At 46.9% G+C, this 25775-nt stretch overlaps 1 long non-coding RNA gene across 1 annotated transcript in view; it reads left to right on the forward strand.

Annotated features, from left to right (window-relative positions):
* The window catches only part of LOC134928924 (uncharacterized), a 38659-nt gene extending 14262 nt beyond the window's left edge, over nt 1–24397 (forward strand). The window contains exon 2 of the long non-coding RNA XR_010178128.1: nt 24062–24397. This is a non-coding gene — a long non-coding RNA (uncharacterized LOC134928924). The remainder of the gene's footprint in view (nt 1–24061) is intronic.
* Nucleotides 24398–25775: the final 1378 nt, after the last annotated feature.

Here is a 25775-nt window from a genome sequence, read left to right on the forward strand (position 1 = left end):
AAGTGCTGGAAGGAGCACCCGCAGTCCAGTTCCTGATAGTCAAATTGAAGATGTCACTGTTGAAGTACACCAGGATGAGGATATGGGTGTTGCTGGCGCTGGGGAGGAAATTGACAAGGAGTATTCTGATGGTGAGGTGGTTTGTTTAAGTCAGGCACCCGGGGAGACACCTGTTGTCCGTGGGACGAATATGGCCATTGACATGCCTGGTCGAAATAAAATAAAAATCAGCTCTTCGGTGTGGAATTATTTCAACACAAATGCGGACAACAGGTGTCAAGCCGTGTGTTGCCTTTGTCAAGCTGTAATAAGTAGGGGTAAGGACGTTAACCACCTCGGAACATCCTCCCTTATACGTCACCTGCATCGCATTCATCATGTCAGTGACAAGTTCAAAAACTTTGGGTGACAGCCGAAGCAGTCCACTGACCACTAAATTCCTTCCTCTTGTAACCAAGCTCCTGCAAACCACACCACCAACTCCCTCAGTGTCAATTTCCTCCTTACCCAGGAAAGCCAATAGTCCTGCAGGCCATGTCACTGTCAAGTCTGACGAGTCCTCTCCTGCCTGGGATTCCTCCGATGCATCCTTGAGTGTAATGCCTACTGCTGCTGGCGCTGCTGTTGTAGCTGCTGGGAGTCGATCGTCATCCCAGAGGGGAAGTCGGAAGACCACTTGTAGTACTTCCAGTAAGCAATTGACTGTCCAACAGTCCTTTGCAAGGAAGATGAAATATCACAGCAGTCATCCTGCTGCAAAGCAGATAACTCAGGCCTTGGCAGCCTGGGCGGTGAGAAACGTGGTTCCGGTATCCACCGTTAATTCAGAGGCAACTAGAGACTTGATTGAGGTACTGTGTCCCCGGTACCAAATACCATCTAGGTTCCATTTCTCTAGGCAGGCGATACTGAAAATGTACACAGACCTCAGAAAAAGAGTCACCAGTGTCCTAAAAAATGCAGTTGTACCCAATGTCCACTTAACCACGGACATGTGGACAAGTGGAGCAGGGCAGACTCAGGACTATATGACTGTGACAGCCCACTGGGTAGATGTATTGCCTCCCGCAGCAAGAACAGCAGCGGCGGCACCAGTAGCAGCATTTCGCAAATGCCAACTCGTTCCTAGGCAGGCTACGCTTTGTATCACCGCTTTCCAGAAGAAGCACACAGCTGACAACCTCTTACGGAAACTGAGGAAGATCATCGCAGAATGGCTTACCCCAATTGGACTCTCCTGGGGATTTGTGACATCGGACAACGCCAGCAATATTGTGCGTGCATTACATCTGGGCAAATTCCAGCACGTCCCATGTTTTGCACATACATTGAATTTGGTGGTGCAGAATTATTTAAAAAACGACAGGGGCGTGCAAGAGATGCTGTCGGTGGCCCGAAGAATTGCGGGCCACTTTCGGCATTCAGCCACCGCGTACAGAAGACTGGAGCACCACCAAACAATCCTGAACCTGCCCTGCCATCATCTGAAGCAAGAGGTGGTAACGAGGTGGAATTCAACCCTCTATATGTTTCAGAGGATGGAGGAGCAGCAAAAGGCCATTCAAGCCTATACATCTGCCCCAATATAGGCAAAGGAGGGGGAATGCACCCGACTCAAGCGCAGTGGAGAATGATTTCAACGTTGTGCAAGGTTCTGCAACCCTTTGAACTTGCCACACGTGAAGTCAGTTCAAAAACTGCCAGCCTGAGTCAGGTCATTCCCCACATCAGGCTTTTGCAGAAGAAGCTGGAGACATTGAAGGAGGAGCTAAAACAGAGCGATTCCGCTAGGCATGTGGGACTTGTGGATGGAGCCCTTAATTCGCTTAACCAGGATTCACGGGTGGTCAATCTGTTGAAATCAGAGCACTACATTTTGGCCACCGTGCTCGATCCTAGATTTAAAACCTACGTTGTATCTCTCTTTCCGGTAGACACAAGTCTGCAGAGGTTCAAAGACCTGCTGGTGAGAAAATTGTCAAGTCAAGCGGAACGTGACCCGTCAACATCTCCTCCTTCACATTCTCCCGCAACTGGGGGTGCGAGGAAAAGGCTAAGAATTCCGAGCCAACCCGCTGGCGGTGATGCAGGGCAGTCTGGAGCGAGTGCTGACATCTGGTCCGGACTGAAGGACCTGCCAACGATTACTGACATGTCGTCTACTGTCACTTCATATGATTCTCTCACCATTGAAAGAATGGTGGAGGATTATATGAGTGACCGCATCCAAGAAGGCACATCAGACAGTCCGTACGTATACTGGCAGGAAAAAGAGGCAATTTGGAGGCCCTTGCACAAACTGGCTTTATTCTACCTAAGTTGCCCTCCCTCCAGTGTGTACTCCGAAAGAGTGTTTAGTGCAGCCGCTCACCTTGTCAGCAATCGGCGTACGAGGTTACTTCCAGAAAATGTGGAGAAGATGATGTTCATCAAAATGAATTATAATCAATTCCTCCGTGGAGACATTCACCAGCAGCAATTGCCTCCACAAAGTACACAGGGACCTGAGATGGTGGATTCCAGTGGGGACGAATTAATATTCTGTGAGGAGGGGGATGTACACAGTGAAAGGGGTGAGGAATCGGAGGATGATGATGAGGTGGACATCTTGCCTCTGTAGAGCCAGTTTGTGCAAGGAGAGATCGATTGCTTCTTTTTTTGGTGGGGGCCCAAACCAACCAGTCATTTCAGTCACAGTCGGGTGGCAGACCCTGTCGCTGAAATGATGGGTTCGTTAAAGTGTGCATGTCCTGTTTATACAACATAAGGGTGGGTGGGAGGGCCCAAGGACAATTCCATCTTGCACCTCTTTTTTCTTTCATTTTTCTTTGCATCATGTGCTGTTTGGGGACTATTTTTTTGAAGTGCCATCCTGCCTGACACTGCAGTGCCACTCCTAGATGGGCAAGGTGTTTGTGTCGGCCACTTGTGTCGCTTAGCTTAGTCACACAGCGACCTTGGTGCGCCTCTTTTTTTCTTTGCATCATGTGCTGTTTGGGGACTATTTTTTTGAAGTGCCATCCTGCCTGACACTGCAGTGCCACTCCTAGATGGGCCAGGTGTTTGTGTCGGCCACTTGTGTCGCTTAGCTTAGTCACACAGCGACCTTGGTGCGCCTCTTTTTTTCTTTGCATCATGTGCTGTTTGGGGACTATTTTTTTGAAGTGCCAACCTGCCTGACACTGCAGTGCCACTCCTAGATGGGCCAGGTGTTTGTGTCGGCCACTTGTGTCGCTTAGCTTAGTCACACAGCGACCTTGGTGCGCCTCTTTTTTTCTTTGCATCATGTGCTGTTTGGGGACTATTTTTTTGAAGTGCCATCCTGCCTGACATTGCAGTGCCACTCCTAGATGGGCCAGGTGTTTGTGTCGGCCACTTGTGTCGCTTAGCTTAGCCATCCAGCGACCTCGGTGCAAATTTTAGGACTAAAAATAATATTGTGAGGTGTGAGGTGTTCAGAATAGACTGGAAATGAGTGGAAATTATGGTTATTGAGGTTAATAATACTATGGGATCAAAATGACCCCCAAATTCTATGATTTAAGCTGTTTTTTAGGGTTTTTGAAAAAAACACCCAAATCCAAAACACACCCGAATCCGACAAAAAAATTTCGGTGAGGTTTTGCCAAAACGCGTCCGAATCCAAAACAGGGCTGCGGAACCGAATCCAAAACGAAAACACAAAACCCGAAAAATGTCCGGTGCACATCACTAGTTCTGAGCCCACTTTCAGTGGTTACTTAGATGCAGGCCTAGACTGGGAAAAGATGGATGAGGATTTTTTTAATGCACTGATTTTTACAAATGACATGCGCTTATTTTTACAAATGACATGCGCTGATTTTTACAAATGACATGGTGTTTGCATTTTATTGAGTTCCGCTTTGTCACACTAGAATTTATGAGATTCAGGGACATGTGGTGAGGTAAATAGCTCAGGATACACTGGCTAGTACCAGAGCCAGATGTACACACAACATATGAGCCAAAGGGTTCATGTGGGCATTATACACAGGGGCAGCAGTACAGTACGGGTGGTCTTCAGTATGCCGACTGACGGGATCCCGGCGCACAGTATACCGGCACCGGGATCCTGACAGCCGGCATACCGACACTTATTCTCCCTCGTGGGGGTCCACGACCCCCCTGGAGGGAGATTAAAATAGCGTAGCGTGCCACCGTGCCCATAGTGTGGCGAGCGCAGCAAGCCCGCAAGGGGCTCATTTGCGCTCGCCACACTGTCGGTAAGCCGGTGGTCGGGCTCCCGGCGCCGGTATGCTGGTCGCCGGGAGCCCGACCGCCGGCATATCGTAGTGAACCCGTACAGTACACATTGCTGGAAATTTGGTGAGTTTTGGTCAGAGAAGTGCGGCCAGAGCAATGAGCAGGCCAGATGGATGCAGTCGCTGTGTACAGACGCGCAGCTGCATCCATCTCTGAATCAGCCCCTCAGTTAGGGACTAGTTGCTGCAATGGCAGGGGGACCCAGCCCTGTGTGTGTCCCTGCTATTGCATCAGCCCCACAGCTACTTCAGCCTGCTGGTTATTTGGATATAGGGTGAATCCCACACAGTCCCTCCCCCTCTCACCCCCCACCTCCCTCCGCGCACACACACATACACACACACACGCACACGCGCACACTTTTCCAATACCAGCCTAGGCCCAGAAGTCCAGCGCAGGTTATGGATTTGTGGGGGAACCCGCACATTTTTTTTTTTTATTACTATACTTTTAACCATTTATAAATATTTTAAGCTGACAAAGCTGCCTGCACAGATCATAGTGATCTGTGCGGTGCTTCGCTCAAACTATTGTGGTAGGTTGCCCATCGTATTCTGGCCGTTTTTTGGTCACTTTGCAAACCGGCGCTTAGTAAATATAGCTTGTATATTTGTCTATGTAAAATAATGGATAGTTGGTCCAATATTCTAAAGTGTTCTAAAGTCAGTACTTTGTTGTTTTTCTCGTCATTTTTTTCCTTTAACAAATGGGCAGTTTGCAAAACTGACAGAAAAACAACCAAAATTCCAAACTCAACCTCTATTAAATTTACCCCTTATTATTAATTTTACAATGTTAAGCTATATACAGCGCACATAGGCCCTCATTCCGAGTCGTTCGCTCGGTATTTTTAATCGCATCGCAGTGAAATTCCGCTTAGTGCGCATGCGCAATATTCGCACTGCGACTGCGCCAAGTATCTTTGCTATGAAGATAGTATTTTTACTCACGGCTTTTTCATCGCTCCGGCGATCGTAATGTGATTGACAGGAAATGGGTGTTACTGGGCGGAAACATGGCGTTTTATGGGCGTGTGGCTGAAAACGCTACCGTTTCCGGAAAAAACGCAGGAGTGGCCGGAGAAACGGGGGAGTGGTTGGGCGAACGCTGGGTGTGTTTGTGACGTCAAACCAGGAACGACAAGCACTGAACTGATCGCACAGGCAGAGTAAGTGTGGAGCTACTCTAAAACTGCTAAGTAGTTTGTGATCGCAATATTGCGAATACATCGGTCGCAATTTTAAGATGCTAAGATACACTCCCAGTAGGCGGCGGCTTAGCGTGTGTAACTCTGCTAAATTCGCCTTGCGACCGATCAACTCGGAATGAGGGCCATAAACTATAATAACAATAGTATACCCACAAATGGGCGCAGTAATATTTAATGCACCACTTAATAATGTGACTAGAATAAAGACCCTGCTTGGTATTCAGATAAAAACTCTTAATTTTGCCAAGAAAAATATCTTTTTTTAAGAAATTATAGCTGTAACATCACTGAGTATGCTGTTAGCTTGTTGTGTGGTATGCAGTTACAGTATGGTATGCAGGTATGCATCGGTTAACATGTCGACATTCACAATATTGACAGCAGAAGGTTGACAGATGGTGATATCATTAATGTTGACCTCTGCAAAATTCCAACATTGACAAAATTGTCATTAAAAATGGCAACATCTCCTGGAGGCTTATGGTTAGGGTTAGCATTATGGTTAGGGTTGCTATTAGGGTTAACATTAAGGTTAGGGATAAAATCAGACAAAAAGCATTATGTTGACATTCTAACAAGGTTGCTATAACATCCTGTTGACACGCTGATGTAGTAAATTTTGACGTCATGAGCATATCAAACTTACTGTTAGCGCCGGGAGGCGCGCGTCCCGGCCATTGCCTAGGAGCCGGGACGCCGCACCTCCTGCTGACTCCCGCCTGGCACGTAGCAACAGGCAGAAGCCGGGCACAAGGTCTCCTGGTTCCTGCCCTGTGCCTAGCAACAGGCTGACGCTGGCCACTGGGTGTTACGAACTGAGTACCTGGAACTCTGGGGAGTGGGTGGGAACTGGGGAGTTCCAGTACTCACGAGTGAAGCAACGTTGAGCATCGGGCACCGCTCCTGGATCCTGAGCATCGGGCACCACTCCTGGACCTTGAGCATCGGATGTTTTTTCATACGCTGAAAGATCGGATTATGCTTTTGGAATCAAAACATTGAATACCCCTCCTGGGACTTGAACATCGAATGTTTTTTCAGAGGCAGAAACATCAGAATCTATTTTTCTGCATTGATTGAGGTAAATACTCTTTTCTGAGCCCCACACATAGAATATGGCCTTCTAACGATAGGAACCCAATTCTGACTTGGAATTATTTTCAGAGCAGGTTCTATGACAAGTTCCTCTCCAATAGTGGAGTCAGGAACAAAAATAGACACTTTATTTGGCACGTCATGATACATGACAGGAGGCAGAGACTTGTCACCCCTTCTAGACTTATGCAATCCACAACCCTAAATAAAGTGGCCGGAGTGCCCACAATAAAGGCATAAATTTAAGTGTCTGCGACACTGATGCTCCTCTTCTTAGAGCTTGGGCCGCAGAAACTTTTAAACCTTTTCTCACCCACCAAATAAGAGGATTCTCTTATCACTATATTGTGAGCAAGAGTCTCTTTAGAGATAGATGAAGTCTCAATAAATTCAGGCAGGATGAGAAAAATTTTGGTCAGAAGGCTTTGCAGTTGCTTTAATGACTGCTGCAAAACTTCCAGCCGTTCTGGATTCAAAGCACTGAAAGCAGAGTTCAGGGCTGTGAGAGATGCCTGCAGGGCTTGCATAATTAGGCACAGAAAGATATCAGGCTAGTGTTATGCACACCAGTGCCAGCAGGAATGTACTGGTGTCTGAACGGTGAGGGATGCAAAACAAATGAACTCACAGACAGACTGGGGAATATGACATTACATAGACAGAAGGTGATAGGATAACAAAATAAACACAAAGTGAACAGAGAAGCCCAAAGGCTAAGAAACTGGGTGTCTCCCTAGTATTAGGAATGCTCAGATGGAAAGAAGCGAGATGTAGTGATTTAATACGTAGAGAACCCGAAATGCTGTTGCTAAGGGCAACAGCAAAACCCTAAAGGGTTACCAATAGGTGTGGCAGTAAACTCCTTGGTCAGAGATGGAATAATAGACACAAGGAGAGTCTCCACAATCCTAGTCCTCACTTGCAGTGCACTGGTTCAGCTTACTGCCACTAAACTGACACCTGAACACCTTGCACAGTGAGAAAGGATTTTGGCAGGCAAGTCTGAGAATACAGCCGCAAACTTGCAAGGTTCACAGAGTAGCAAAAGAACCCCAGCAGGTTAAATGACTGACTCCAGTCTTACTGCTAGGTCTGGGTTGGCAGAGTGTAATACCAAATCCCAAGGCCTATTTGCAGTAAGCAACAAACAAATACAAAGTTTACACAGTACTAGCTAGCTTTCAAAAACTGACTAACCAACAAAGATTCAGCAGCATCTGCCTAACCTGAGAAGAGGGTTTATATAGCAGGTGCTGTCCACGCCCCACTCAGACCTCACAGACTGTGAGCACAAAAACCAGCACCGGATCCCCTGCCGTGCACAGAGCCTGTAACCACTGTACAGCAAAAGACCCGAACCGGAGTATCAGCTACGCTCAGGTTACTCCGCTAGCACTTGTCTCCCGGTTGCCATGACGACGTGGCAGCACAGAGCAGGAGACCCTAACAGTACCCCCCCTCTGATGAGGGGTCAAAGAACCCCTACCACCGGGTTTATCGGGGAACTGCGAGAAGAAAGAGCGTAACAGTCTGGGGGCATGAAGATCACAACTGCGCACCCACGACCGCTCCTCCGGGCCATACCCCTTCCAGTGCACCAAAAATGACAGCCGACCCCGAACCATCTTGGAGTCAAGAATCCTTTCAACAACAAACTCCCTCTGGCCACGTATCAGAAGAGGGGAAGGTCTTCCACTGGAAGAAGGATTACTAATAGCCCGTTTTAAAAGGGAACAATGAAATGTTTTATTGATACCCAAAGAACGGGGTAGATCTAACTGAAATGCCACTGGATTGATAACCCTAGTGATCTTATAAGGACCGATGAACTGGGGGCCTAACTTATGAGATGGCTGTCTCAACTTCAAATTCTTGGTAGACAACCAGACGAAGTCTCCTAATTTGAAGCTGCAGGGTCTTTTCCGCTTATCAAAAACCCTTTTGGTCACTAATGACACAGACACAAGGGCTTTCTTCACTTTCCTCCAAATACCTCTAAGGACCGAAACCACAGAGGAACCACCAGGCGTGGAGTCCAGGGGGTCAAAAGAATTGGCCTTAGGATGATGCCCATACACACAAAGGAAGGGAGAGATCCCTGTAGCAGAGTGAGCCACGTTGTTATAGGCAAACTCCGCCATGGACAGATGAGCCACCCAGTCAGTCTGACACTTGGAGACATAACACCTGAGGAACTGCTCCAAGGACTGGTTCACCCTTTCAGTCTGCCCATTAGACTGCGGATGGTAGCCTGACGACAAGCTGACAGAAATCTGGAGATCAGAACAAAATGCCCTCCAGAATTTGGCCACAAACTGGGATCCGCGGTCAGAGACCACATCAAGTGGCAATCCGTGGAGGCGCACAACATGCAGCATAAATAATTCAGACAGGCATCTGGCCGATGGCAGCCCAACCAATGGAACGAAGTGCGCCATCTTCGAAAACCTGTCAACGACAACCCAGATGGCTGTCATCCCCGAGGATTTGGGTAAGTCCACCACAAAATCCATTGAAATGTGGGTCCATGGCTTAGATGGAATAGAGAGTGGATGTAATGGGACAACAGGAACCCCTCTAGGAGTCTTATTTTGGGCACAGATGTCACATGCCCGAACCCACTGATCCACATCCCTAGCCACCGAGGGCCACCACACCGCCCTAGATAGCAACTCCCGAGTTCTGGCAATACCCGGGTGACCTGCCGACTTCTTGGCATGGAATTCCAGGAGCACTCGCTGTCTTAACCTAGGAGGCACAAACAAAAGACCTACCGGAAGGTCTGGAGGAGCCTGCTCCTGTGCTCTAAGGACTAATGACAAGAGGTCCTGGGTAATGCCCACTTTAATACATGATGGGGACACAATGGGCAATGGCTCCTCGGTGGTCTCCTAGATTGGAGCAAAACTCAGCGAGAGCGCATCAGCCTTGATGTTTTTGACCCAGGGCGATATGTTATCAAAAAATTAAAGCGAGCAAAAAACAAAGCCCATCGTGCCTGCCTGGCATTGAGGAGCTTCGCTGACTCTAAATATGTCAAATTCTTATGGTCGGTGAGAATTGAGACCACAAACTTAGCCCCCTCAAGCCAGTGTCTCCACTCCTCGAGTGCATCCTTAATAGCCAACAATTCCCGGTTACCCACGTCATAATTCATCTCGGCAGGCGAAAATTTACGGGAAAAGTAAGCACAGGGATGAAGGCGATTATCAGACACCCCCATCTGAGAGAGCACTGCCCCAATACCCATCTCGGAGGCATCCACCTCCACCACAAAAGGACGCTCTGGATCTGGGTGTCGCAGCACCTTGGCCGAGACAAATGCCCTTTTGAGACGGGCAAAAAAGCCGCTTTGGCCTCACAAGACCAGTGAGCAACATCCGCCCCTTTCTTAGTGAGTGCCACCAAGGGCGCCACTATAGACGAAAATCCAGCGATAAATCGTCTATAAAAATTCGCAAAGCCCAGAAAACGCTGAAGCGCCTTCAAACTAGTGGGCTGCACCCAATCCAGGACTGCCTGTACCTTGGAACCCTCCATTTGGAAACCTTCTGGGGAGATAATATATCCTAGAAATGCGATTTGCTGAACTTCAAATTCGCACTTCTCCAGCTTCGCCCCAAGCCGGTGGTCTCTGAGTTTCTGGAGGACTAAGCGTACCTGCTTCCGATGTTCCTCCAGGGAATGGGAGAAGATTAGGATGTCATCTAAGTATACAACTAAGAATCTATCCAAATATTCCCTGAGCACATCGTTCATGAAGTCCTGGAAGACTGCCGAGGCATTACAGAGCCCAAAAGGCATCACCAAATATTCATAATGCCCTGAGTGGGTATTAAAGGCAGTCTTCCATTCATCCCCCTCTCTTATTCAGATTAGATTGTACGCACCGCGTAGGTCAATCTTAGAAAAAATGTGGCAGTACGAAGCTGGTCAAACAAGACCGAAATGAGAGGCAGTGGGTATGAGTTTTTAATCGTGATACGGTTCAATTCCCTGAAGTCGATGCAGGGTCGCAACGAACCGTCCTTTTTACCCACGAAGAAGAACCCCGACCCAACTGGAGACTGTGAAGGTCTGATAAATCCCTTAGCCAAGTTCTCCTGAATGTACTCTGCCATAGCCTGAGTCTCAGGACGTGACAGGGAGTACAACCTGCTCTTGGGAAGCTTAGCATTCAGCAACAAATCAATGGCACAGTCATAGGGGCGATGGGGAGGTAGTACCTCTGCAACTCTTTTGGAGAACACGTCCGCAAAATCTGCATAACATCCTGGCAATCCTTGCAAACTTAGCTGCGAAAGCCTGACTGGAAGGCTCAAGCAACTCCTGAAACAATCAGTACCCCAACTAAGAATCTCCCCAGAGACCCAGTCAAATTGAGGATTGTGGGCCCTTAACCAGGGTAACCCCAACACCAATGGGGCAAAAGTACAGTCACATAAAAGGACAATTTTTCAGAGTGTGTGGCTCCAATAAACAAAGAAATCTGGCTAGTGCAAGAGGTAATTTTACCCTGGGATAATGGTTCCCCGTTTAACCCACAAATCTCAATTTCCGATGCCAAGGGTACTAAGGGAACAGAGTGTTTCAGGGCGAATTGGCGGTCCATAAAAACCCTGTCGGCCCCACTGTCCACAAAGGCCTCAGTCTTGACAGTTTGACAGAGGATCTTCAAGGTCACCGGAATGATAAAAGTCTTCTTGGTAAATTCCGACTTCTGACCTGACAGGATATTTCCCATCACCCTCAGGCCCTGAAGTTTTCCGGATTTTCTGGGCATGATACTACCACATGAACTTTATTCCCACAGTACAAACATAACCCCTGCTGTCTCCTCCGCGTCTTCTCACGCGAGGAGAGGCGGGTAGCCCCAATCTGCATAGGCTCTTCGGAAAATTCCTCAGAGTCTGAGGTTCCCTTGGGAAAGAAGGAAACCTCGGTCTCCCTTTCAAGCCTGCGCTCTCTCAGCCGTCTATCCACCCGAATGGATAACTGCATGAGCTGATCCAAGCTATCAGGCAAGGGATATTGTACCAGTTGGTCTTTTAACTGGTTAGAAAGACCTCTTCGGTACTGGTGTCTCAGGGCTGGGTCATTCCACTGGGTATCATGGGCCAACCTCCGAAACTCCGTATGATAAACCTCAACTGGCCTTCGCCCTTGCTTAAGGATCGAAATCTGAGCCTCGGCTGAGGCCGTCTTGTCAGGGTCATCATACAACATGCCCAGTGCCGTAAAAAAAGCATCAACACTTTTAAGTGACGAACAGTCAGGCTGCAACCCATATGCCCTGACCTGTGGGTCTCCTTGTAGCAAGGAAATCACTATGCCCACCCGCTGAATCTCCGACCCAGAAGACTGAGGCCTAAGCTGGAAATATAGCTTGCAGCTCTCCTTGAAACAAAAGAACTGCGAGCGATCTCCAGAAAAACGATCCGGGAGATTTACTTTCGGCTCCTTAACCCCTGAAGGTACTGCTGCTGCGGGAGCTCCGCCAGCGGCCTGCGAGGTGTGCATTAATAATGGACAAATCATTAAATTGTCGAGTCAGGACATGCACCTGATCGACCACCTGTTGCAAAGTATTTTGAGGGGTATGCTCCATATTCCCACAAAATTTCAACAGGAGTATTAGGCTGCTGAATATGTTATGCACACCAGTGCCTGCAGGAATGTACTGGTGTCTGAACGGTGAGGGATGCAAAACAAATGAACTCACAGACAGACTGGGGAATATGACATTACATACACAGAAGGTGATAGGATAACAAAATAAACACAAAGTGAACAGAGAAGCCCAAAGGCTAAGAAACTGGGTGTCTCCCTAGTATTAGGAATGCTCAGATGGAAAGAAGCGAGATGTAGTGATTTAATACGTAGAGAACCCGAAATGCTGTTGCTAAGGGCAACAGCAAAAACCCTAAAGGGTTACCAACGGGTGTGGCAGTAAACTCCTTGGTCAGAGATGGAATAATAGACACAAGGAGAGTCTCCACAATCCTAGTCCTCACTTGCAGTGCACTGGTTCAGCTTACTGCCACTAAACTGACACCTGAACACCTTGCAAAGTGAGAAAGGATTTTGGCAGGCAAGTCTGAGAATACAGCCGCAAACTTGCAGAGTAGCAAAAGAACCCCAGCAGGTTAAACGACTGACTCCAGTCTTACTGCTAGGTCTGGGTTGGCAGAGTGTAATACCAAATCCCAAGGCCTATTTGCAGTAAGCAACAAACAAATACAAAGTTTACACAGTACTAGCTAGCTTTCAGGAACTGACTAACCAACAAAGATTCAGCAGCATCTGCCTAACCTGAGAAGAGGATTTATATAGCAGGTGCTGTCCACACCCCACTCAGACCTCACAGACTGTGAGCACAAAAACCAGCACCGGATCCCCTGCCATGCACAGAGCCTGTAACCACTGTACAGCAAAAGACCCGAACCGGAGTATCAGCTACGCTCAGGTTACTCCGCTAGCACTTGTCTCCCGGTTGCCATGACGACGTGGCAGCACAGAGCAGGAGACCCTAACAGCTAGACAGACTAAAGGCTGAGGTAGTTGGACTGGACTGGACTAGACTCTGGACTCTGGACTGGACTCTAGACTGGACTCTTCCAAAAAAGAAAACTACTCCGTTTTAGTTTAGTTTTTTGTTTTTTGGCCGGTGATAATGTTATGAACTGAGTACCTGGAACTCTGGGGAGTGGGTGGCAACTGGGGAGTTCCAGTACTCACAAGTGAAGCTGCAGCCAGTTATTAATGACCGCACCAATGCCTACTCTAACCCCTGACTCCGCTACTCCCCCCAGTGGTCGGTTGGTGCCTGCAGAGCTAGTCTTCTCCTTTAGCAGACGCATTTGAATGGGCTAATTAGGTCTGCCCAAACTCTGATTCCCCCAGGTCTTACGAGGTAACAAGACACCAACTGAGACTGTGAGAAAATAAGGGGGAAGCTAACTAAGACTAGCGTGACTACCAATGGGAGTGAATACGGAAAGGACAATGAAAAGATTATATGCGGCACGGAATATATGAGTGATTGTGAATGCAACAATGCATGAAGATGTTATAATACAGAAATATAAGCAAGACAGTGTCTGTGTGGAAACTCCATACACTGCTTAGCAAAAACCTGAATACAAAGCTGGCTGGATCTGGTCAGGTTATCAATCGAGCAGGGTCTTCAGGTCACAGGTACAACACAGACTGACAGGATCTCTCTCGAGCTGACAGGTTCAAGATTCCACCATAGGACAGAGCCTGGACACAGGTACAAACAGGAGCATGTATCTATCACCGGCCTCAGATGAAAGGCAGGCTGGGTAATAAAGGAAGCATGCCCCAATCATGATGACTGGAAGCCAGACACAAGGTAATGGCCAAAATAACTGACATAAGAGACAGCACAGGCCACACATACAAGAGACAGGCTGCAGTTACGCAGACTCACCACATAATGGCCTAATTATCTGACAGGTGAGGCTGCACAGGCCACACATACAGGAGACAGGCTGCAGTTACACAGACTCACCAAAGGTGGCCCGCAACAGTACTCTAAACAAGTACATGAGAAAACCTGGCATGCAAAAAACAGAATGCAAACAGGAATGAGCCACAGCAGTGGCTCATGACACTGGGAGCTGCCGGACTCCGAGCAATGGGGACAGGGCCAGATTAAGAATGGGGTGGATGGAGCTCCAGCTCCAGGCCTCCATAAAAAAAATAGGCCCATCATCATGGCAGTATGATGATGACCAGCCATCATATTATATCTATTAAGAGATCTATTTATATTTTTCCCACAAAATGATGCAATTTGAATATTTTTACATAATTAAGCAGATAATGGGGCTTATATTGTAGGGGAGTACATGCCCATATGGCTCTGGCCACACCCACACAGCACTTGTCACACCTCCCCAGTTCTAACAATAGGCCCTTGACTATCTTCAGCTCCAGGCCCATTTGGTCCTTAATCCGGCCCTGAACGGGGATGCCGCAGGCAGACAGCGTACCTCATTGCTTAGGAAATAGGTTACGTGCAGCAGGGCAATTAGGGTTCTGATTGGTTGGAAGGCATTTATATGCACTCCCCTAATCACTGGTGATAGTTCCTGCTCTAAGTGAGAACCTGTCAGCCTGTGAACACCCATGATTCTGAGACCCTGTCTGAATGATTTCCTGATTGGATCCAGCTAGCCTTGTATTCAGGTTTTGGTGTGGAATTTCCACACTGGCACTATCTTTGCCTATATTTCTTTATTGTTTCCATCCTGTGCATTGTTGCATTTACAAATCATTTGTGTTATATTAATCCATCCTGTGCATTGTTGCATTTGCAAGATCATCTGGGTTAAATTTATCTGTGTATTGTTGCACTCACGTGCACTCCTTATATTCCCCTCAGTCTGTGCCTTAGCATTGTAGTAAGGTTGTGTCTGGTGACCGTGTCACCATACTGTATTTACCCCTGCCCAGCCTCCGATAGTCACCTTGTCCATACATAAAATCTGGAGGCATCTGAGTACGAGGTGGACCTAATTCACCCTGGAAAGGCGGATGCTGTAGGAGAAGCCTAGCATTGCAGGAGGCAAAAAGACTGCTGGGCAGTGGGTGATTGCGTGAGCATCACAAGGCACCACCTATAAATCTACAGAACTGAGTGTAAGCATAACAGTATCACCAGCCAAACAACTGTAGCTCCGTGGCTCGTTCATCTCCGGATGGATCCAGCGCAAAATCTGGCCCAGATTCTGACAGGCTAGATCCAGGGTTTGACCCGGCAGCTATGGGACCTTACCCTTCGTGTGGATACTTAGGAGGAAAATCATAGGACCCAGACTGTCTCGTCACCTGCTCCACGGGAACCTAAACTAAACTTCCCAGTTAGGTTCTCTGGGGACCGTAAACAGTTTGTGAACTTCCAAGGGAGAGGTAAAAGCTGTATTTCAAGCTCAGGCCTTACTCTTCAGGTTTTGAGGCCCAGCGAGTAGGAATCATAATTTCCCTGTTGCAAGGTGACCCACAATCTTGGGCCTTTGGCCTTTCAGCAGATCACCCCGGTCTGCATTCCGTGGATTCCTTCTTTAAAGCCTTGGGAATACTCGATGATGACCCAGATCGGGCAACATCTGTGGAGGCCCATCTTTGTTCCCTTAAGCAAGGGAGAAATTGTGCCGAGGTATATTGTACCGAATTTCACAGATGGGCCAATGACTGTGGTTGGAATGACCTGGCCTGTCGGAGTAGATAGGTGGATCCGGGAACGGAGAATGGAGAAAGAGTTTCCAACACCTACATCTCGTTAGATGGTGCCAGAGGTTGCAGGGAATAATGATGATTTGCTTGTGCCGGCGGAATTCCTATGGAGACTCTTTGTCCACCAATTTCCGTCTGTGGATTAGACAACAGTCCTCTTCAAAATGGTCGGGTGAGCAACCGGACTCCAGCCCTCCAGTTTTTTGTTGAAATGTTCCAGTGTGTTATACACACCAGTGCCTGCAGGAATGTAATGGTGTCTGAACTGTTATGCACACCAGTGCCTGCAGGAATGTACTGGTGTTTGAACTGTTATGCACACCAGTGCCTGCAGGAATGTACTGGTGTCTGAACGGATAGGGATGCAAAACAAATGAACTCACAGACAGACTGGGGAATATGACATTACGTACACAGAAGGTGATAGGGTAACAAAATAAACACAAAGTGAACAGAGAAGCCCAGAGGCTAAGAAACTGGGTGTCTCCCTAGTATTAGTAATGCTCAGATGGAAAAAGCAAGATGTTGTGTTTTAATACGTAGAGAACCCGAAATGCTGTTGCTAAGGGCAACAGCAAAACCCTAAAGGGTTACCAACGGGTGTGGCAGTAAACTCCTTGGTCAGAGATGGAATGATAGACACAAGGAGAGTCTCCACAATCCTAATCCTCACTTGCAGTGCACAGGTTCAGCTTACTGCCACTAAACTGACATCTGAACACCTTGCACAGTGAGACAGGATTTAGGCAGGCAAATCTGAGAATACAGCCGCAAACTTGCTAAGTTCACAGAGTAGCAAAAGAACCCCAGCAAGTTAAACGACTGACTCCAGTCTTACTGCTAGGTCTGGATTGGCAGAGTGTAGTACCAAATCCCCAGGCCTATTTGCAGTAAGCAACAACAAATACAAAGCTACACAGTACTGGCTAACTTTCAGGAACTGACTAACCAACAAAGATTCAACAGCATCTGCTTAACCTGAGAAGAGGCCTTATATAGCAGGTGCTGTCCACGCCCCACTCAGACCTCACAGACTGTGAGCACAAAAACCAGCACCGGATCCCCTGCCGTGCACAGAGCCTGTAACCACTGCACAGCAAAAGACCCGAACCGGAGTATCAGCTGCGCTCAGGTTACTCTGCTAGCACTTGTCTCCCGGTTGCCTTGACGACGTGGCAGCACAGGGCAGGAGACCCTAACAGTACCCCCCCTCTGACGAGGGGTCAAAGAACCCCTACCACCGGGTTTATCGGGGAACTGCGAGAAGAAAGAGCGTATCAGTCTGGGGGCATGAAGATCACAACTACGCACCCACGACCGCTCCTCCGGGCCATACCCCTTCCAGTGCACCAAAAATGACAGCCGACCCCGAACCATCTTGGAGTCAAGAATCCTTTCAACAACAAACTCCCTCTGGCCACGTATCAGAAGAGGGGAAGGTCTTCCACTGGAAGAAGGATTACTAATCGCCCGTTTTAAAAGGGAACAATGAAATGTTTTATTGATACCCAAAGAACGGGGCAGATCTAACTGAAATGCCACCGGATTGATAACCCTGGTGATCTTATAAGGGCCGATGAACCGGGGGCCTAACTTATGAGATGGCTGTCTCAACTTCAAATTCTTGGTAGACAGCCAGACGAAGTCTCCTAATTTGAAGCTGCAGGGTCTTTTCCGCTTATCAAAAACCCTTTTGGTCACTAATGACACAGACACAAGGGCTTTCTTCACTTTACTCCAAACACCTCTAAGGACCGAAACCACAGAGGAACCACCAGGCGTGGAGTCCAGGGGGTCAAAAGAATTGGCCTTAGGATGATGCCCATACACACAAAGGAAGGGATAGATCCCTGTAGCAGAGTGAGCCGCGTTGTTATAGGCAAACTCCGCCATGGACAGATGAGCAACCCAGTCAGTCTGACACTTGGAGACATAACACCTGAGGAACTGCTCCAAGGACTGGTTCACCCTTTCAGTCTGCCCATTAGACTGCGGATGGTAGCCTGAGGACAAGCTGACAGAAATCTGGAGATCGGAACAAAATGCCCTCCAGAATTTGGCCACAAACTGGGATCCGCGGTCAGAGACCACATCAAGTGGCAACCCGTGGAGACGCACAACATGCAGCATGAATAATTCAGACAGGCGTCTGGCCGATGGCAGCCCAACCAATGGAACGAAGTGCGCCATCTTCGAAAACCTGTCAACGACAACCCAGATGGCTGTCATCCCCGAGGATTTGGGCAAGTCCACCATAAAATCCATTGAAATGTCGGTCCATGGCTTAGATGGGATAGAGAGTGGATGTAATGGGCCAACAGGAACCCCTCTAGGAGTCTTATTTCGGGCACAGATGTCACATGCCCGAACCCACTGATCCACATCCTTAGCCACCGAGGGCCACCACACCGCCCTAGATAGCAACTCCCGAGTTCTGGCAATACCCGGGTGACCTGCCGACTTCTTGGCATGGAATTCCAGGAACACTTGCTGTCTTAACCTAGGAGGCACAAACAAAAGACCTACCGGAAGGTCTGGAGGAGCCTGCTCCTGTGCTCTAAGGACTAATGATAAGAGGTCCTGGGTAATGCCCACTTTAATACATGATGGGGACACAATGGGCAACGGCTCCTCGGTGGTCTCCTGGATTGGAGCAAAACTCCGCGAGAGCGCATCAGCCTTGATGTTTTTTGACCCAGGGCGATATGTTATCAAAAAATTAAAGCGAGCAAAAAATAAAGCCCATCATGCCTGCCTGGCATTGAGACGCTTCGCTGACTCTAAATATGCCAGATTCTTATGGTCGGTGAGAATTGAGACCACAAACTTAGCCCCCTCAAGCCAGTGTCTCCACTCCTCGAGTGCATCCTTAATAGCCAACAATTCCCGGTTACCCACGTCATAATTCATCTCGGCAGGCGAAAATTTACGGGAAAAGTAAGCACAGGGATGAAGGCGATTATCAGACACTCCCATCTGAGAGAGCACTGCCCCAATACCCATCTCAGAGGCATCCACCTCCACCACAAAATGACGCTCTGGATCTGGGTATCGCAGCACCTTGGCCGATACAAATGCCCTTTTGAGACGGGCAAAAGCCGCTTTAGCCTCACAAGACCAGTGAGCAACATGCGCCCCTTTCTTAGTGAGTGCCACCAAGGGCGCCACTATAGACGAAAATCCAGCGATAAATCGTCTATAAAAATTCGCAAAGCCCAGGAAACGCTGAAGCGCCTTCAAACTAGTGGGCTGCACCCAATCCAGGACTGCCTGTACCTTGGAACCCTCCATTTGGAAACCTTCTGGGGAGATAATATATCCCAGAAATGCGATTTGCTGAACTTCAAATTCGCACTTCTCCAGCTTTGCCCCAAGCCGGTGGTCTCTGAGTTTCTGGAGGACTAAGCGTACATGCTTCCGATGTTCCTCCAGGGAATGGGAGAAGATTAGGATGTCATCTAAGTATACAACTAAGAATCTATCCAAATATTCCCTGAGTACATCATTCATGAAATCCTGGAAGACTGCCGGGGCATTACAGAGCCCAAAAGGCATCACCAAATATTCATAATGCCCTGAGTGGGTATTAAAGGCAGTCTTCCATTCATCCCCCTCTCTTATTCGGATTAGATTGTACGCACCGCGTAGGTCAATCTTAGAAAAAATGGTGGCAGTACGAAGCTGGTCAAATAAGACCGAAATGAGAGGCAGTGGGTATGAGTTTTTAATCGTGATACGGTTCAATTCCCTGAAGTCGATGCAGGGTCGCAACGAACCGTCCTTTTTACCCACGAAGAAGAACCCCGACCCAACTGGAGACTGTGAAGGTCTGATAAATCCCTTAGCCAAGTTCTCCTGAATGTACTCTGCCATAGCCTGAGTCTCAGGACGTGACAGGGAGTACAACCTGCTCTTGGGAAGCTTAGCATTCAGCAACAAATCAATGGCACAGTCATAGGGGCGATGGGGAGGTAGTACCTCTGCAACTCTTTTGGAGAACACGTCCGCAAAATCTGCATAACATCCTGGCAATCCTGGCAAACTTAGCTGCGAAAGCCTGACTGGAAGGCTCAAGCAACTCCTGAAACAATCAGTACCCCAACTAAGAATCTCCCCAGAGACCCAGTCAAATTGAGGATTGTGGGCCCTTAACCAGGGTAACCCCAACACCAATGGGGCAAAAGTACAGACAGTCACATAAAAGGACAATTTTTCAGAGTGTGTGGCTCCAATAAACAAAGAAATCTGGCTAGTGCAAGAGGTAATTTTACCTTGGGATAATGGTTCCCCGTTTAACCCACAAATCTCAATTTCCGATGCCAAGGGTACTAAGGGAACAGAGTGTTTCAGGGCGAATTGGCGGTCCATAAAAACCCCGTCGGCCCCACTGTCCACAAAGGCCTCAGTCTTGACAGTTTGACCGAGGATCTTCAAGGTCACCGGAATGATAAAAGTCTTCTTGGGAAATTCTGACTTCTGGCCTGACAGGATATTTCCCATCACCCTCAGGCCCTGAAGTTTTCCGGCTTTTCTGGGCATGATACTACCACATGACCTTTATTCCCACAGTACAAACACAACCCCTGCTGTCTCCTCCGCGTCTTCTCACGCGAGGAGAGGCGGGTAGCCCCAATCTGCATAGGCTCCTCGGAAAATTCCTTAGAGTCTGAGGTTCCCTTGGGAAAAAAGGAAACCTCGGTCTCCCTTTCAAGCCTACGCTCTCTCAGCCGTCTATCCACCCGGATGGATAACTGCATGAGCTGATCCAAGGTATCAGGCAAGGGATATTGTACCAGTTGGTCTTTTATCTGGTTAGAAAGACCTCTTCGGTACTGGTGTCTCAGGGCTGGGTCATTCCACTGGGTATCATGGGCCAACCTCCGAAACTCCGTACAGTAAACCTCAACTGGCCTTCGACCTTGCTTAAGGATCGAAATCTTAGCCTCGGCTGAGGCCGTCTTGTCAGGGTCATCATACAACATGCCCAGGGCCGTAAAAAAAGCATCAACACTTTTAAGCGACGGACAGTCAGGCTGCAACCCATATGCCCAGACCTGTGGGTCTCCTTGTAGCAAGGAAATCACTATGCCCACCCGCTGAATCTCCGACCCAGAAGACTGAGGCCTAAGCCGGAAGTATAGCTTGCAGCTCTCCTTGAAACAAAAGAACTGCGAGCGATCTCCAGAAAAACGATCCGGGAGATTTACTTTCGGCTCCTTAACCCCTGAAGGTGCTGCTGCTGCAGGAGCTCCGCCAGCGGCCTGGGAGGTGTGCATTTTAATGGACAAATCATTAAATTGTCGAGTCAGGACCTGCACCTGATCGACCACCTGTTGCAACGTATTTTGAGGGGTATGCTCCATATTCCCACAAAATTTCAACAGGAGTATTAGGCTGCTGAATATGTTATGCACACCAGTGCCTGCAGGAATGTACTGGTGTTTGAACTGTTATGCACACCAGTGCCTGCAGGAATGTACTGGTGTCTGAACGGATAGGGATGCAAAACAAATGAACTCACAGACAGACTGGGGAATATGACATTACGTACACAGAAGGTGATAGGGTAACAAAATAAACACAAAGTGAACAGAGAAGCCCAGAGGCTAAGAAACTGGGTGTCTCCCTAGTATTAGTAATGCTCAGATGGAAAAAGCAAGATGTTGTGTTTTAATACGTAGAGAACCCGAAATGCTGTTGCTAAGGGCAACAGCAAAACCCTAAAGGGTTACCAACGGGTGTGGCAGTAAACTCCTTGGTCAGAGATGGAATGATAGACACAAGGAGAGTCTCCACAATCCTAATCCTCACTTGCAGTGCACAGGTTCAGCTTACTGCCACTAAACTGACATCTGAACACCTTGCACAGTGAGACAGGATTTAGGCAGGCAAATCTGAGAATACAGCCGCAAACTTGCTAAGTTCACAGAGTAGCAAAAGAACCCCAGCAAGTTAAACGACTGACTCCAGTCTTACTGCTAGGTCTGGATTGGCAGAGTGTAGTACCAAATCCCCAGGCCTATTTGCAGTAAGCAACAACAAATACAAAGCTACACAGTACTGGCTAACTTTCAGGAACTGACTAACCAACAAAGATTCAGCAGCATCTGCTTAACCTGAGAAGAGGCCTTATATAGCAGGTGCTGTCCACGCCCCACTCAGACCTCACAGACTGTGAGCACAAAAACCAGCACCGGATCCCCTGCCGTGCACAGAGCCTGTAACCACTGCACAGCAAAAGACCCGAACCGGAGTATCAGCTGCGCTCAGGTTACTCTGCTAGCACTTGTCTCCCGGTTGCCTTGACGACGTGGCAGCACAGGGCAGGAGACCCTAACACAGTGTGAAGAGTTGTCTTTTCCCCTAACTTCAATTGTTCTGGGTCTGCCCTAGCTTAAAGCTCATAACCCAGTATTCAACTGGAGTACAGGAGATCTTGTTTCCTGGGGCACAGAATGTGCAGCCAAATGTATGACCATGCTGGTCCGCTTGGCACTTCCAGTCCCTGAAGGGTTGCCAACCCAGTACATTTCTTTCATGGATGCTTTTTCCAAGCAGCAAGCTGAATCTTTGCCTCCTCACCATCCTTATGTTTGTGCAATCAATCTTATACCTGGAGCTAGACTAGGCCACCTCCACGCTCTGTTTTTGCCTGAGACGAAAGCTATGAAGGAATACATCCGGGGGAGTTTAGAAAAAGGCTTTATCAGGCCTACTAAGTCACCGGTGGGAGCTGGGTTTTTATTTGTTGGGAAAAAGGATGGCTCATTACAGCCATACATAGATTACAGGGGACTGAATAAAAGAACAATCAAAAATTCATACCCATTGCCTCTGATCTCCATCTTATTTGGTCAGCTCAGAAATGCTACAGTCTTCTCTGAGATTGATTTGCGAGGAGCATACAATCTCATTCGGATCCGGCAAGGAGACGAGTGGAAAACCACATTCAGTACCCACTCAGGACACTACTAGTACTTGGTAATGCCTTTTGGACTCTCCAACGCACCTGCTGTCTTCCAGGATCTCATAAATAACATTCTTTGGGAATTCCTAGAAAGATTTGTGGTCGTCTATCTAGATGATATATTGATCTACTTCGCCTCACTCAAAGAACACTGAGCTCATGTTAAAGCGGTCCTCACCAAGCTCAGGGAAAATCATATTTATGCAAAGCTGGTAAAGTGTGAATTTGAGGTTGAGAAGGTGGCCTTACTAGGATACATCATCACCTCCAAGGGGTTTTCTATGGATCCTAAGAAACTTCAGGCAATTGTGGAATGGGTTCGTCCCTCTAATCTAAAAGCTACTCAACGTTTCCTCGGTTTTGCAAATTACTACAGAAGATTTATTGATTCATTTTCTTCAATTGTAGCCCCAATTGTGAGTCTAACCAAAAAAGTTACGGATCCTGCTCATAGGTCACCACAGGTGATAAAGGCATTAGAGAACCTTACAAAAGCATTTATCTCTGCTCCTGTTCTCCGGCATCCCGATCCAGATCTGCCCTTAATTGTAGAAGTGGATGCCTCCGAAGTAGGTGTTGGAGCTATTCTTTCACAAGAGGATCCAGTCAGTCATAAACTCCACCCCTGTGCCTTTTTCTCTCAGAAAGTTTTCCCTGCTGAAGTAAACTACGACGTAGGAAATCGAGAGCTCTTAGCAGTCAAATGTGCTCTGGAGGAATGGAGGCACTGGCTGGAGGGTGAAAGGAATACAGTAACTGTATTCACTGACCACAAAAGATTGAACTCTCGGCAAGTCAGATGGGCATTGTTCTTTGCTAGGTTTAATTCTATAATTACCTATAGGCCCGGCTCCAAAAACATCAAAGTCACCTTGTCCATACATAAAACCAGGGGGCATCTGAGTACAGGGTGGACCTAATTCACCCTGGAAAGGTGGCTGCTATAGAAGAAGCCTAGCATTGCAGGAGGCTAAAAGACTGCTGGGCAGTGGGTAAGTGCTGAGCGTCACAAGGCACCGCCTATAAACCTACAGAACTGAGTGTAAGCAGAACACATACTCACTGTTGACAGCATGGCCATGTCAACATGATGAATATCGATACTGTGACTGTTAAACATATATACCAAACCCTGTTATATACTATAACTTGCTAATGAATCCAGCAAGATGGCTTTGACATGTGTATAGCAAAATGTCCAACTGTTACTTACAGTCCATTGTCTTCTTTACCTTTGCATATAGGTTCCCTGCAAATTGAAGAGTTTCCCAGGTGGCACAGTGGACTGTGTCACATGAAATCTTCTAGATCTGTGGATACTGCTATCTGGCAACAGTATGGTCAAATAAAAAAAAAAATATATGAAAATATTAAATGAAAAGTATCCTGAAAAATGAATAGGAACAACTGGGTACCAATCCAGGAAACAGATGTCCATGTATCGACACAATGCCAATCAGTAAACAACAGAACTGGTTGAATGATATCCATGTTACATAATTGCATGTTGTGGAATTATTAATACATAAGGTATAAAGTAAAGGGACAGTACCATTAAAATTTAGCCTGTGATACCTACAGTTACTATTATTTAGTAAATCAATTCAATTAGGGTCCTACAAGCTGTTCTCATACCAAACTTACACTGAATTTCATGATTTTTTGTGCGCAGCCCCCTGAGAAGGTGAAAAAAATGGAAAAATCTTTATTTTAAGGTAAAAATGTCGGGACACAGTGCAGAATTTCTGGCACACCCCTCCCAGTGAAAAAATCACGCAGTAAAATAGCTTCATTTGGAAGTAAAAACATGCAATATACAGTACTAGTAGTAGTGTGTATTTTTGTATATATCCACATATAAAACTTTTACTGTTTATTATCAGTTATTTATATAGCAGAAAACATATTCCACCGCACTTCACAGAGAACATTTCACCATTTGCATTAGTCCCTGCCTATAAAGTACAGTATATACAGAATATCCAGTATATTGAGGAAAAAAGTTACACTGTGCAGTTGTATTTTATACGTAACATACAGAATACAAACAAATACTTGGAATTACTTCCAAAATATTAGGTGACACTGTGAAGTTTATTAATAAAAATAGGAACATTGTTAGGGACAATAAGATAATACTTAGATAAGCCTTTAAAAACTATAGCCAGTAATGATGTTTCTGTGTTTGAGATCTTACAATTTTCTAGCACTTTATACGTTTTTTTCTCCTGAGATTCAAAGTGTTTTATTTTATTTGAAACGTTCAATACAGAGTCTTACGTCTTTTGTGGTATGTCCATAATTCACTTTGATAAGCTTTAAGAACTCCTCAAAGGCCTTTCTGACTAATAGCTTTATGGACAATTCAATCAGTGGGCACTTGTGAAGGCAAATGCTGGGAATAAAGTGTTATTTACTGTACGTGTTGCTCTCATATAATATTGCTGCCGTCATTCTCACTTTGACAGTTAGGTACATCATTTTATGCTGCTCTATAGCACTGAATTAGTTAGTAATGAAAGTAGACGGTGCTGTTAAGCATGGTAATAGAAAATTAGGATTGTTTGTTGTTATTACAAGCATTTACTGTATAAAAGACTAAAAACAAAATATAAATTAAAGGGACGGTACCATTAAAAACTTGCAAAGGTGGGGATGAAATCAAAGGCGCTATCAAATATAACAAAGTGCAAAAGAAAATAAATAGAATACAACAATATGAAATAGAGTATATGCCTTATTGGGGTCTTTAAATTGTCCTTTTAATCTTTCCTATAACTGCCTCAGAATCTTCTTTTTCTCAGATGTATGCAAAGAATAAAATACACAATTCCAATGTGTAATATGTTCTTTATAATTGAATAACTCTGATTACACCCCATGTAAGATGATATACGAATGGTAAAGGAAAGGACCATAGACTTTCAATCTTGAGTCAGATGTATTGCGAACATCCAA

This window comes from Pseudophryne corroboree, chromosome 5 (genome assembly GCF_028390025.1).
Source record: "Pseudophryne corroboree isolate aPseCor3 chromosome 5, aPseCor3.hap2, whole genome shotgun sequence".
Classification (NCBI taxonomy): Eukaryota; Metazoa; Chordata; class Amphibia; order Anura; family Myobatrachidae; genus Pseudophryne; species Pseudophryne corroboree.